Here is a 12,777-nt window from a genome sequence, read left to right on the forward strand (position 1 = left end):
TGGCCCCATGCTTTTCTCAGGCCACGGTACTCCTACATCCTTAAGTTCTATTTGCACTTTGGGGTCCTTAACAGGTCAGTTCGGTCGCTCAGTCGTGTCCGACTCTGGGACCCCATGAACCGCAGCATGCCAGGCCTCCCTGTTCATCACCAACTCCCAAAGTTTACCCAAACTCATGTCCATTGAGTCGGTGATGCCATCCAACCATCTCATCCTCTGTTGTCCCCTTCTCCTCCTGCCTTCAATCTTTCCCAACATCAGGGTCTTTTCAAATGAGTCAGTTCTTTGCATCAGGTGGCCAAAATATTGGAGTTTCAGCTTCAACATCAGTCCTTCCAATTAACAGGTCAAGAGCTTTCCATTCTATCTCAGGGCTCTATCACAAGCTGTTCTCTGTGCCCGCAGACCCCCAGCTCCACTGGAGATGCCTACCTTGGTCAGCCATTCAAACCTAGGCCATTTGTTTTCCTTCCCACCCACTGCACCCGCCTGGGGAGAGCAATGTAGCAAGGTGTTTTGAGGGGCTCTGCCTTCAAAATGCATTCAAATCCCAGATCCACCACTTGTTTGCTGCTCTGTGACTTCGGAAAGTTACTGGACTTATCTGGGTTTCTCCACCTATAATGTGGGGATGATTAAAAATATTTTGAGAATTAAATTTAACAGATGATAAACTCTTAGAACAGTAATATAAGTTCTCATTTTATATACTCCAATTTTATTCCAGTTAATTGCCAAGTTTGAGACCTGTCACCTAGGAAAGGTTTATAGTGCCTCTTTGCCCACCCGCCCCCATTCACCACCAACACTCCCCAACCAAATTTACTTATTGAACACTGAGAATGAGTGAACAGAAAGCATGAGGAAAGGCTGGTCCTCCACGTTTAGGAGGGACCATGGAGTGAGCTTGTTCAAGACGACGAGGCTCTGGCCTCTAAGTTTACAGTTTTGCAGGACACAAACAGAACAAGCGTAGCTACGGGAAGGGGAATCTCTGGGTCAGCCAGAGCCTTCTAAGGGCAGTCCAGAGGAAGACACTTGGCCGAGAGAACCAGATTCACGAGCACCAAGGCCTAGGAAGGCCGCAAGACTCCTAGAGCACCTGAGTAGAACGCTCTGCGGAGGTTTGCCTAGTCCTCCCGGCACAGAAAGACCTGCAGCATCCGGTCTAGCCAGAGACCGCCTGGCCAGGCCCGCACCGCCCACGTCCGGAGAATTCCCGGGATTGGCTGCCCGGACCGCCCTACCCCCGACCGTCCCGCCCCGGATGCCCTACTCGCGCCCCGCCCTGCCCCGCTTGTATCGTCTCGGCGCAGCACGCGCGCACCGGCCTCAGTCTTGCTGAATTGAGCGGTGAGTGCAGGTCGGTGCGGCGGGGAGGGCATCCGGCCGGCCTGCGGGCCGGGTAGGGCTGGGCTCGCCCCTCGTCCCCTCGAGCTTTGCCCGCCCGGAGCTCCACTGCTCTCGGCGGCCAGAACGCAGGGGTAGAGCAGCCCTCGGCGGCCTGGGAGGGACGGGCGGCGGTGCCCGTCCCGGGGCCGCTCGAGGCACATTGCGCCGCGCCGAGTCGCCAGGAGGCTTCCAGGCTGGCGGACCCGGGCGCGGTAACAAGTTTCCGCTTTGCTTCCCCAGGGTGCAGCCGCGGCTACTTTGTAGCGGGGTCGGGCCCCACCAAGAGTGCGGCGGCTACAGCGGATCTTGAACCAACCGTGGGCCTGGGGAGTTTATCTCCAGCTACTGCCGGCTGCAGCGGCCTGAGTACTAAGCGCAGGTATGACCCTTGAAGGAGTCCTCGGGCCTAGAAAAAGATAATGGCATGAGCCCGGGACTTCCCCGCGCTGTCCAGACCTTCCCGCCCCCTGCTCAATCGCAAATGTCATCTCAGCTAAAGATTACCCAAACGCCCCGCCTAAATCTTCCCGTGTCACTTCCGCAACCCACCCCCCACCCAAACGCAGCCTCCTTGATCCTTCGCGCGCTCAGCCTGGTCGTTAGGCCACTTGTCCCCCCTCCTTGCCTGAATAAAGGTAACCTGTCTTCGTTGAGGTCGTTTTCCTTTATTCTTTGCCTCCTTCCGAACTATCGCTTTCATATTTTTGGTGCTGAAACCCCGGAATGGGCGAGGCACTCGTGTCTCTCTCCACTCTCATCTCTCCTCTCTCTTTCCTCTCTCTCTCTCTCTGACGATCTCCGGAACAGGGAACTCTGGCCATTCGACCGCTCCGCACCCAACATTGCACTCACTCCGACCCCTACATTAAGGTAAGATCCGGATAGTGTTCTAGAGGTACCCTGGTATACTGTCCTCTCTGGTCCTGGGGACCCCTGGCCTAAGGCCACCCTGTAACCGACGGTGGGGGCCACTCCGCCTTGATACTGAGGTCTCTTCTCATAACTCTTGTGACTACGAGTGACGACCCAAACTCAGAATAGGAGCCTCTGCTTGCCTCCCAATCATTGGGTCTGGCCAATCTATCCCAAAAGATTCCCCTCTGGCCTGCGTCCTCAAAAATCCCACACCACCCTTACTGTTACGCAAGGCTAGCTGCTTAGAGCAGCTCTGTATGCAGATCTGGCCTTAGGACTAATCAGACAGTCAAAACCGCTGGCCTGAATTTGGCACATTTGACTTTTACATTCGTCAAGATCTTACCAACTTCGTAAAATGGCAAGTGGTCAGAGGTCCCACATGCCCAAGCCTTTTGGGCCCTTCAGAGCAGGCCCTCCCTATGCAAATCCTGTTGCATGAGGTCCTTCTGTGCACCTTGCCTCCCAAACAAAAGGACCCTTCTGCTTCAACCAGCTGCGAGTGACATTACGCACCCCTAGAGTTCGACCCTGCAGATGAGCCCCCTCCCTACCAGCCACACCATCAACCCCCCCCTTCCCCCTCACTGAACTCACCTACTGACTCTGAAACCTCTCCTGAGCCTTTCTCATCCCCATGACCCCATTCCCCCAGTCCCTCCTCCCCCCTTCCCAACCACCATGCCACACAATCATGTACCCAACACGTTTCCCCTGAGAGTGGCAGGACCAGAAGGCCCCACCCGAATCCACGTGTCATTTTCATTGTCAGACATGAGCCAGATAGAAGAAAAGTTAGGATCATTTTCTGAAAACTGTACCAGGTACAGAAAAGAGTTCCTGAGGCTTACCCAGGCCTATAACCTTCACATGGAGTGACATATATTATATCCTAAATGCCACTCTCAATCCAGATGAAAAAGACCGTATCTGGCAAGCTGGGCCAGCCCAGCTGCTGATGAGGTGGTGCCTCAACTAGAACCTCACTGGATATACCAGCCCAGTGACCCAGGCTTCAGGGGACTCGATCATATGGTCATTTGCCTCCTACAGGGCATGCAGAAAAATGCTCATCCATGTCAATTCTGATAAATCACCCAAGGGGCGGACGAAAATTCAGCCTTGTTGGTGCGCCTCACAGAGGCAGTCCAAAAGTATAACAACCTCAATATCAGTCCGCCCCTGACATTAAACGCAAACTTCGACAACTAGAGAGGGGCCCCAAGATCTCCCCAAAGGGACCTTCTAGAAGTAGCCTTCAAGGTTTTCAATAATAGGAGGAGGCTATAAGAGAAAAAGACTGAGAAAGGCTAAATATACCTTTTTGGCAGCAGCAGTTAAGGGAAGAGATCAGCCCAGCCCACGTCATCCCACACTGGGGCTTAAACCGTCCCCCTCCCCAACCCCCCCAGCCCGGACCCTGTAACCAGTTGGGACACTGGTCAAAGGCATGCCCAAACCCACCGACCCACACCAAGGCGTGCCTGAACTGAGGCCAGTGGGGACACTGGAAGGTGGACTGCCCCCAGGGATGCCCTGCCACCCCTGGGAAGGTCCCCAGCTCTCCCCAAAACTCCAGCCCGACCCTGTGAGAGTTGATCCAATGATGGAAACCAGGTTCCAGCCCCCCACCTCCCACCCTGGCCCGCGTCCTGGACACGAGCTCAGAACTCAGGGTGGACGGGATAGTGGCTGGGAGAAAGGTCTCCTTCATAGTAGACACTGGAGCTGCCTTCTCTCTCTTGATCTCCTACTCTGGCCCAACCCCAAACTCAGAGCTCACAATCAAGGGGGTCTCTGGAGTCGCCCTAAGCCCAAGAATCAGCCTCCCATTACTCTGACAATTTGGAAACTTGACCCTCGAACACTCATTTCTCATAATGCCTCGGTGCCCCATGGTGCTCCTAGGGAGAGATTTGTTACCCAAATTAGGGGTGTCTATTACCATACGCCCTCTCAATGCGGTCTCTGTTCTACATGCAGATGGCACCTGGACCCTCCGAATCCCCTACTCCTGACCTTCCCTAGACCTATCCGCCATAGACCCCTGAGTCTGGGATACTGGTCACCCATCCATAGCCAAACATACCCCAGTCCACATCACCGTAAAGGACCCCTCAGCTATAATCGTCCAGCAACAGTACTCTCTCACTCTGGAGGCCCACAAGGGACTTAAGCCTATCATTGACTGTCTTCTTTAAGCCTCCATCTTAATTCCTACCCATTCACCACACAACACCCCCATTCTGGCAGTAAAAAGGAGACCAAGCTCTTGGGAGACTGGTCCAAGACCTACGAAAAATCAATGAGACCATCACACCAGCACTCCCAGTAGTCCTGAAAGCTTTGCCAAATTCCTTGGGGCCCTGGGGTTCTGGGGTTATCGGGTGTCCTGATCCAAGGCCCAGATAGCCCAAACAAACATCACTTACCTGGGACCCTCCCTATCCTACCAACGGAGAATCATTCCTCCAGACAGAATCCAGGCCTTAAATTGACTGCCTGCCTCCAAAAACAAAACAGAACCTCATGTCTTTCCTCAGCCTCCTAAACTTTTTCTGTATCTGGATCCCCAATTTCTTATTGCAAAGCCACTTTATGAGGTGACCAAAGAGTCCCTAGATGAACCTCTCTTTGACCCCTCCTCACTGGCCTCTGCCATTCACCAGCTCACTGAGAGCCTCCTCTGAGTGCCAACTTCCCACCTACCAAATTATACCAGACAGTTTTTTCTCTTTGCCCATTCCAGTCAAGGACAGGCCCTGGGGCTTCTGTGCCAGCAGGCTGGAGACACCTGGACTCCTATAGCCTATTTATCGAAACAACTTGACCTGGTGACCAAGGGGTGGGCTCCCTGCATACAAGCCATGGCTGCCATCGCCGCCCTGGTTCCAGAAGCAAACAAATTCTCTAGACGTGCCCCCCTGACAGTCTGCTCTCTACACACCCTCCAAGACCTACTCTCATACCAGGCTTTACTCCCTTTGCTCTTCCAGGATACAGACTCTGCGTGCCTTTTTTCTCAATCCGCAGCTCTCGTTCTCTCCGTGTGCTCTCCTTAACCCTGCCAGTTTATTACCCATGCCTCTACAGCAGACCTTCCCCTATATCACTGCAGTCTCAAAATCCCTTCCAACACTTGACAGATCAGCCCGTCTTAGACCCTAACACCCCATACTGGGTCACTGACGGCAGCTCTCAAAAATCCCCACCCTTTGCGGCAGGATATGCCGTCATCCAGGGAAACCTTCATCACAACCACGAGACACAGATACTTGACACCTCACCTGTGCCACCTCACACCACCTCCCAACAGGCAGAACTAGTAGCCCTCACCAAAGCTTTGACCCTGGCTAAGCATCTAAGAGTTAGCATCTACACAGACTCCAAATATGCCATAACAGTCACTCAAACATCCTGATACGGAGGGAAGGAGGGTTCCACACCCAGAAGGGATCCCCCATTATTAATTCTGACCTGATCTACAAACTTCTAGAGGCCGCACTCTTACCAGACAGCTTCCATCCTCCACTGTAGGGGATATCAAAAGGGAAGTCTCATATCAACCTACAACAGTGTCGCAGATCAAAAGGCAAGAGGTAGCCCTGTCCCATCCCTCCCTCCAGTCCCCTGTCATTTTAGCCCTGACTCCATCCGAGCTTCCCACCACCAGAGAAATTCCCTCCTATCTACACTCACTGTTACATCCTTCGTCCAAGGTACTCCAACAGGTCTTCCACAACCACTTCCCCATATCTACTGCTGACCAAAAATATTTAGATGACCTTACCCATTCCTGTCAGATAAGTCAACGAACTAATCTCAATTCCAACCTTAAACCTACATCTTTTCCAACCCATCAGATGCGTGGCAGTCTCCCAGCACAAGAGGAGCAGACAGACTCTACTCATATGCCCCCAGTTCGGAGAGTCAGTACCTGCTGGTCCTGTAGACACCTTTTCGGGATGGGTAGAAGCATTTCCCACCAGAAACAGCCCACACTGCGGCCCAGGCCCTCCTCACAGAAATCATCCCCAAGTTTGCCTTGCCTTCATCTCTATAGTCTGATAATGGCCCAGAATTCATGTCTAAGGTCACCCAACAACTTGTCCAGTTCTTACACATCCCCTGGAAATTTCACATTCCATATTGTCCCTGGTTCTCAGGGAAGGTAGAAAGGATGAACAGGATAAGTAAAGAAACTCAACCGAATTATCCCTCGAGGTGCGTCTAGATTGGACTAAACTATCACCAGTGATTCTCCTAAAAGTACGAGCTTTGCCTAGAAAACCCCATTGGGCTAAGCCCCTTTGAAGTTACCTACAGAAGACCCATAAACCCTCCCGGACTTCCCCCTAAAACTCCTCCCATACCAAACTCCCTGTACTCCCCTCTGCTAGCAGAACTAACTCCACAGTGCCCCCCGGAAATAGGTCAACCACAGCTTGCCCGCTCCTAATCCCCAAGCCCCCTCACCCCCTCTACAAATTGGGGACATGGTCTATCTGTCTGAAGATCCCCAGGGTGACCTAACCCCAAAGTAGCAGGGAGCGTTCAAAATCATCCCCCTTACCCCGACTGCAGCTAAGCTCAAAAAGGTCACTTTCTGGGAATGCCTCTTAGCCTAAAACGGGTTGACCCCAATCTTGCACTGGTCTCCCTCACAGGGCCCACCTCCTTAAAAATCACCCGGCGACAACCTCTGTCGATCATCCAAGAAGACACTGAATGACCTGGACACTCACAATCCACAGCTGTTCCTGACCTGACTACTACAAGACCTCTGGACCAGTGCCCTGGCAGGAACCTCCTTCAAAGACCTGACCACACTAGTGTCTCAACTGTGGCTTAAGGGAACCTTTTACAACCTAACTCCAGACGAAATTTATTTCTTTACTCTCATCCTCTACATCAATCTACATCCTGATTCGTCTTTCCCAGATTCAAGCTACCACGGATTTGGGGCCTTCCACCTCTTGCCGGATTGGCCTCTCCCCATCTCTCTAATCATAACTGTACTCTTAACCTTAGCCCTTGAAATAAGCCTAACAACTGTCTCCCCTCTAAACTGGTCACCCATCCTCCGTCTCTTCGTCGGTGCCGCCTACGCTGTCAGCTACTGTATTTTACTCCTCGGATTCTATTTCCTCCACATTGTCTGACTACCAGACCCATGACTCCCCTGTTCCTTATCCTTGCTATGCTCCCCAGCCTTCTGGCTAGTTCCTGCCCTTGCAATGAAATTCATTCCTATGTCCATTCCTCATGTTATAACACGGCCCCTAAACCATGCACCATGAACATCGGGGCGGGAAAGTCCAAATCCCTACTCACTGTTAAAGTACAGAAGACAGGGAGTGCCGTGAACACCTGCTATAAGCCAAATGGAGAAGACATATGTTTCTATCCCACTACCCACTGGGGGTACTCAGATGGAGGAGGGGCACAAGATGAACAGCGTAAAAAGAACCAAGAACAGGTTATAAGAAAACTAATCTCCCAATCACGCAACTCCTGGGCCCGATAGACGCCCAGACCACCTTTCCCAATTACGGCCCCTCCTAAATCCTTCTGACAACTGACACCTTATCCTCCTTAACTCATTCCAATTCTTCTAGAACACTCACTACACATCCCAGTGCGGGATACTCATGCCTTCCCCCCAACCCTTGGACCTTGCATCTTGGTCTTTCTGACCCCAGGTCTTAGCATCTAAAAGAGAGAACAAGTAGCTGATCTCCAGGTGAGACATTCCCACAGGAAAAACGGCTATCATGGCCCGCCTCCTGATCGGGACTGGCATAGCGGCAGCTCTGGGCACTGGGATTGGGGGCATCTCGACCTCAGCCCATTTCTACTGCAAACTGTCCCAGGAACTTAGGAATATGCAACAGGTGGTGGAGTCCTTTGTTGCAGTCCAAAGGCAAATTAACTCATTGGCTTCTGTGGCCCTACAAAATAGACGAGCCCTGGACCTTCTCACCATAGAAAAGGGACGGATCTGCCTTTTCCTGGGAGAAGACTACTGCTCTTTTGTTAACGAAACAGGCATAGTCCAGGGTAGGGTCAGAGAACTTAGAGACAGAATCAAAAGGCCACAAAAAAGAGTTACAAAAGCTTTCCACTCCCAGAAGCGTGTTCCAACTGGCCCTCCCTTGGTTGCTCCCTTTCTTGGAACCACTAGTACTTCTTATCTTACTCCTCTTATTTGGCCCCTGTTTCTTCAATCTCTTTCAAAGGTTTCTCCAAGACCGGATTCGGGCCATCTCAAGACCAAGTCAAAGACCATTCTTGTTGAGAGCCTCACCTTAATGTCGGCAAAAGGAAACCCTCGGCTGTAGAAAGATCCTCTGTTCCAGACCCTAAAACCATCGCCCCTATCCAGCAGGAAGTAGCCAGAGAGATACGGCGCCCTTTTCCCATCCTTTTATGACTTCAGGGTCTGTAATGGAGGCCTCAGGCCTAGGAAAAGAAGATAACTACCTCAAGGGCCCTTCCCTGACTTCACGGAAGACAACTGAACTTTGCCCCACTCCACTACTCCAGGCAGATTGCATCAGCCTGGAACTTTCCGCCCCCTGCTCAACTGCAAATGCCATCTCAGGTAAATATCACCCAAAACTCCCCGCCTATTCCTTACAACCCTGTCTTTGAGTGAAAGTAAGATGACCCAGGCCCGAGCATGTGGCTGATGGTGACCAGAGGGTTCCCAAGCTCCATGCAAAGGCTTGGATCAGGCTCTTCCTTAATGTTAAAAGAAATGGACGTTTACTGGCCTCACCCAGCAGAACAGCTGCTTCTAGTGGGTTTTTGGACTCGGCTAAAGAAACTGCTGATGTCCACGGATATTATCAAGAGGAGTGCAGGAAATTGTAGAGAACCCTGTGAGAAACCCAGATTGCCCTTTCCAGTGCCCTATTAAGGCTGATGCAGTGCCTTAAGAGGCTAACACAGGAGGGTAAAGAAAGTCTCCATAAAACCCAGAGAAGAGATTTTAGAACTCCTCTCTGGATCCTGTCTGGAGTCACAACTGAACCAGAAGATTTTAAGTCATAGCACTTAGTATCATGTGTATAGTTAATACCAAGGTCATTAAATTTAAACTTGACCTTCAGTTTGACAGTACTTTCAGGGCCTGATTTTTAGATTCCTCTGGGGGTCCCATCTAGTGTATTCAAAAATACAAGGCAGTTTGGGTACTTTGGTTGCCTCTGATGGTGGAAAAAGATCTAGATGATGGAACACGTGTGCAAATTTTCTATTCAAAAAGGTAATTTTAAAACATTTATTTTTTTAGGTTGAAAACTACAGGTACAAGCCATTGAAGCCAGAATGCTCTCTGATGCTGGTATTTTAACTGACATACACCAACTATATCACTCTGCAGTGTATAACACCCAAGTGTGTCTAACGAGGCCACCCATTCTCACATAACTTGTAGCAGCTATGGATCTGCACTGGCATAGGAGTTGGGTCAGTGGGATAAAGCTGGTGGTTTAATTCTCCCAGCTTTATGAAGTGGGTAGTGTAAAATTACAATAGCAATAGTGATGAAGCAATAGTTCAGGTAGTGAATTAATATTCCATCACATGCATAGCCCTAAACAAGGAGCCTCATATGTACCTTTTTGGCAATGTAAACTATGGAAAGTCATGTATCTCTCTTGAGATTTAGTGTCCTTGTGTAACAGCAGAAGTATTCAAATAGAGATTAGGCCATTCGGGGAGGGAGTTAGGATTAGAGACTTACTAAGAATATATGTCGAAATTTGGCACAAAGGGGCCATTCTTCAGCATGTTAAATGTTGCTGATGAATGTAGCACAGTGAGCTGTAAGAAGGAGTTTAAAGGACACAGTGATGCCAGATTGTTACAATTCTGAAAGTATTGGAGGTGATGGGAAAGTTTTCATATGGGAAGAAATGTCAGTGTAGCAAAATTAACAGCCCAGTAGGAGCTAGGAATTCTTCCTCTTGATCAGCACTGAATGTTCGCAAATACCTCATTTTCCAGAAATCTTAAAGGTGTTCACCTAGGACTCACTCTTAAAACATTGTTTTAGCCTCTGTAAACTTCATTTTTTTAATATTCCATATTCTGTAAAATCTAGCCTCCTAATATAGGAAATTCAACAAATATGTTGTAAAAGCATAATTGCTAGAGGGAGAAGACGAGAGAAATAGGAAAGGCGTGTGTATGCACTGTGAGTGGAGGACATGATTTCAGATAGAGCTGGCTGAGACTAACTACAGAGGACCTGAAAGGGCTGCAGAGGGTAACATGGTTGTTACAGTCAACCTTTGAGTAACATGGATTTGAACTTCATGGGTCCCCTTATTCACAGGTATTTTCAGTAGTAAATACATTACTACATGGTTGAATTTGTGGATGCAGAGGGCCATCTATAAATTATTCAGATTAATTCCTTTATTATACAAAGGTCAACTGTACATATTTTGATGAAGAGGATTTCAGGTAGAGGGAAAGCAAGTGCCAAGGCCCTGGGGAGGGATGTGTTTAAAGGTTTGTGGGGAAAGCAAAGTGAAGCTGCAGAGAAGTGGCCTTAAGTTTGTGTGCAGGGCTAGGGTGGATATTTGAGACCATTCTAAGATGGCAGCTTGCTTTCTGGCCTGTAAGACCTCGGAATGCTATCACTTAACCTACCATGCCCCCTGCCATCTATATACTTTCCCACGTTTCTATTAAGTGCTATCTTCCCTCCCCAGTGCTCTTATTCTGGATTTCTGTAACACCTTGTAATGCCCTTATACTTGGAAGCACATTTTGTAGTTTCTTGTGAGCTTGCCTACCTGCCCCTGCCAATAAAACCCATCTTGGTTTCTACCATATTCCTGGGGTCTGACTAAATACCTGGCATAAGTTCTCAAATACTTAGCCTTAAAACCATGGTGACTATAGTACAAGGAGCAATATCATTTATAATACTATTGCTAGTTGGGTTGAATTGTCTTATAAATCACATGAAGTAAGTGGCTTACTTAGGAGTGGAGCCTAGATTGACCAGTTCTTAACTTCAATTTCTTTATCTTTGGTGGTGGTTTAGTCGCTAAGTCGAGTCTAACTCTTAAGTTGATGATAGTTACTGGAGTTTATACATAGTACATCTAACTTCCTGGTAAGTAGTAGGTACTTAGTAGTGCTATAGGATCATTTTTATAATACTGTATGGTCACCGTAATTTAGATCAAAATGAAAACACTGATACTTGATATTCATATGGTACTAAGATGCTGGCTTTAATGTTCATTAAAAAAATAGAGTACCTGCTGTGGGCCAAGACCTATTCTGGGTATTGTGAACAAAGCACATCAGGGTATGTAATTGCAACTGGTCCTTGACGGCCTCTGGTGTATAGGCCTGTAACTAGTTAGCATTTTGGTGGAAACGGTATTTGGTAGACTAAAGGCCTAGATGAAAGTCTGAGGGCACTAGCAAAGTTTCCAAGGGTAACCACTGGTTGCACAAGAAGCTTCACTCCACTGAGCCCTGCTGGTGGCTCTCTGTCCCTTGAGGAGTCACTTGGGCTGGACAGACAGGTGTCTGCCACAGATTTCCCCCTCTCCCAGGAAGCAGCTGCAACCCGTACAGTCCTGTTCATACATTGGTTTTCCAAATTTTTTTTAAATAACCAGAAATTTGTTCTTTAAAATTCTACAGTCCATGTGGTTGCAGAGCCAGACACGACTGAGTGACTTAAGCAACAGCACACAGGTTGCAACAAGTATTGATACTGAATAATGGCAGCTTCATGCTAGAGATTGGTAATAGATGGGCAGACCCAAGTTTCTGAATAAAAAACTTACTGAATTTCAGTATTCTTGTGGGGCTATCACAGTCAATAAATAAAACATTATTGAAAAGATCGTGTGTTGTTTACATGTTGTCATTCACAGTAATGCCTTTTGAATCTCATTCCTTTCAAGAAGTTAGGATCAAAACTCACCATAGCAAGTTGCAGACCTGAATAGAGTGAAAGTATAAAAAACTCCCCACCATTCCTTTCTTGCTGACAGATTTGAATACCTATTTTTAATACTTGCCACAGCAAAAAAGCTTCATTATTAAAAGTGAATATTTCTGCCTAAAAGTGGCGACTCTTTGAGATATTCCCATTATCTCTGGCCTTATTCCCTGATTCCCTGGAGGCTCAGAAGGTAAAGGATCCATCTGCAATGTGGGAGATGTCAGTTCCATCCCTGGGTTGGGAAGATCTGGAGGAGGGCATGGCAACCCACTCCAGTATTGCCTGGAGAATCCCCAAGGACAGGAGCCAGGCAGGCTACAGTCCATGGGGTAGCACAGAGTTGAACGCAACTGAAGCAACTTGGCATTCCCTAATTCTGGTGCAGCCCTATTTTGGTTAGACTTCCTCCAGGATCATTGCCCACAACAGAGTTTGCTAGGAACTTCCCTCAGGTGCACGTTTCCTTTCAGGATGAGTCTATTAAT

The 12,777-nt window shown here is 48.9% G+C and overlaps 1 long non-coding RNA gene and 1 other non-coding gene across 5 annotated transcripts; both read left to right on the plus strand.

Moving 5' to 3' along the window:
• The first annotated feature begins 1,269 nt into the window (after positions 1-1,269).
• LOC138442142 (uncharacterized) lies at positions 1,270-12,190 on the plus strand. 4 transcript variants are annotated; one of them, XR_011257560.1, is made up of 6 exons: positions 1,284-1,353; positions 1,633-1,771; positions 2,200-2,262; positions 6,975-8,050; positions 8,547-8,911; positions 9,605-12,190. It is a non-coding gene; the product is annotated as an uncharacterized lncRNA (long non-coding RNA). The 4 variants fall into 4 exon arrangements; XR_011257561.1 differs by lacking the exon at positions 6,975-8,050 and having other exon boundaries at positions 1,270-1,353; XR_011257562.1 differs by lacking the exon at positions 2,200-2,262.
• Positions 9,218-9,339, plus strand: LOC138443032 (small nucleolar RNA SNORA26). Its single transcript, XR_011257961.1, has one exon. It is a non-coding gene; the product is annotated as a small nucleolar RNA SNORA26 (small nucleolar RNA).
• Positions 12,191-12,777: the final 587 nt, after the last annotated feature.

This window comes from Ovis canadensis, chromosome 6 (genome assembly GCF_042477335.2).
Source record: "Ovis canadensis isolate MfBH-ARS-UI-01 breed Bighorn chromosome 6, ARS-UI_OviCan_v2, whole genome shotgun sequence".
Taxonomy (NCBI): domain Eukaryota; kingdom Metazoa; phylum Chordata; class Mammalia; order Artiodactyla; family Bovidae; genus Ovis; species Ovis canadensis.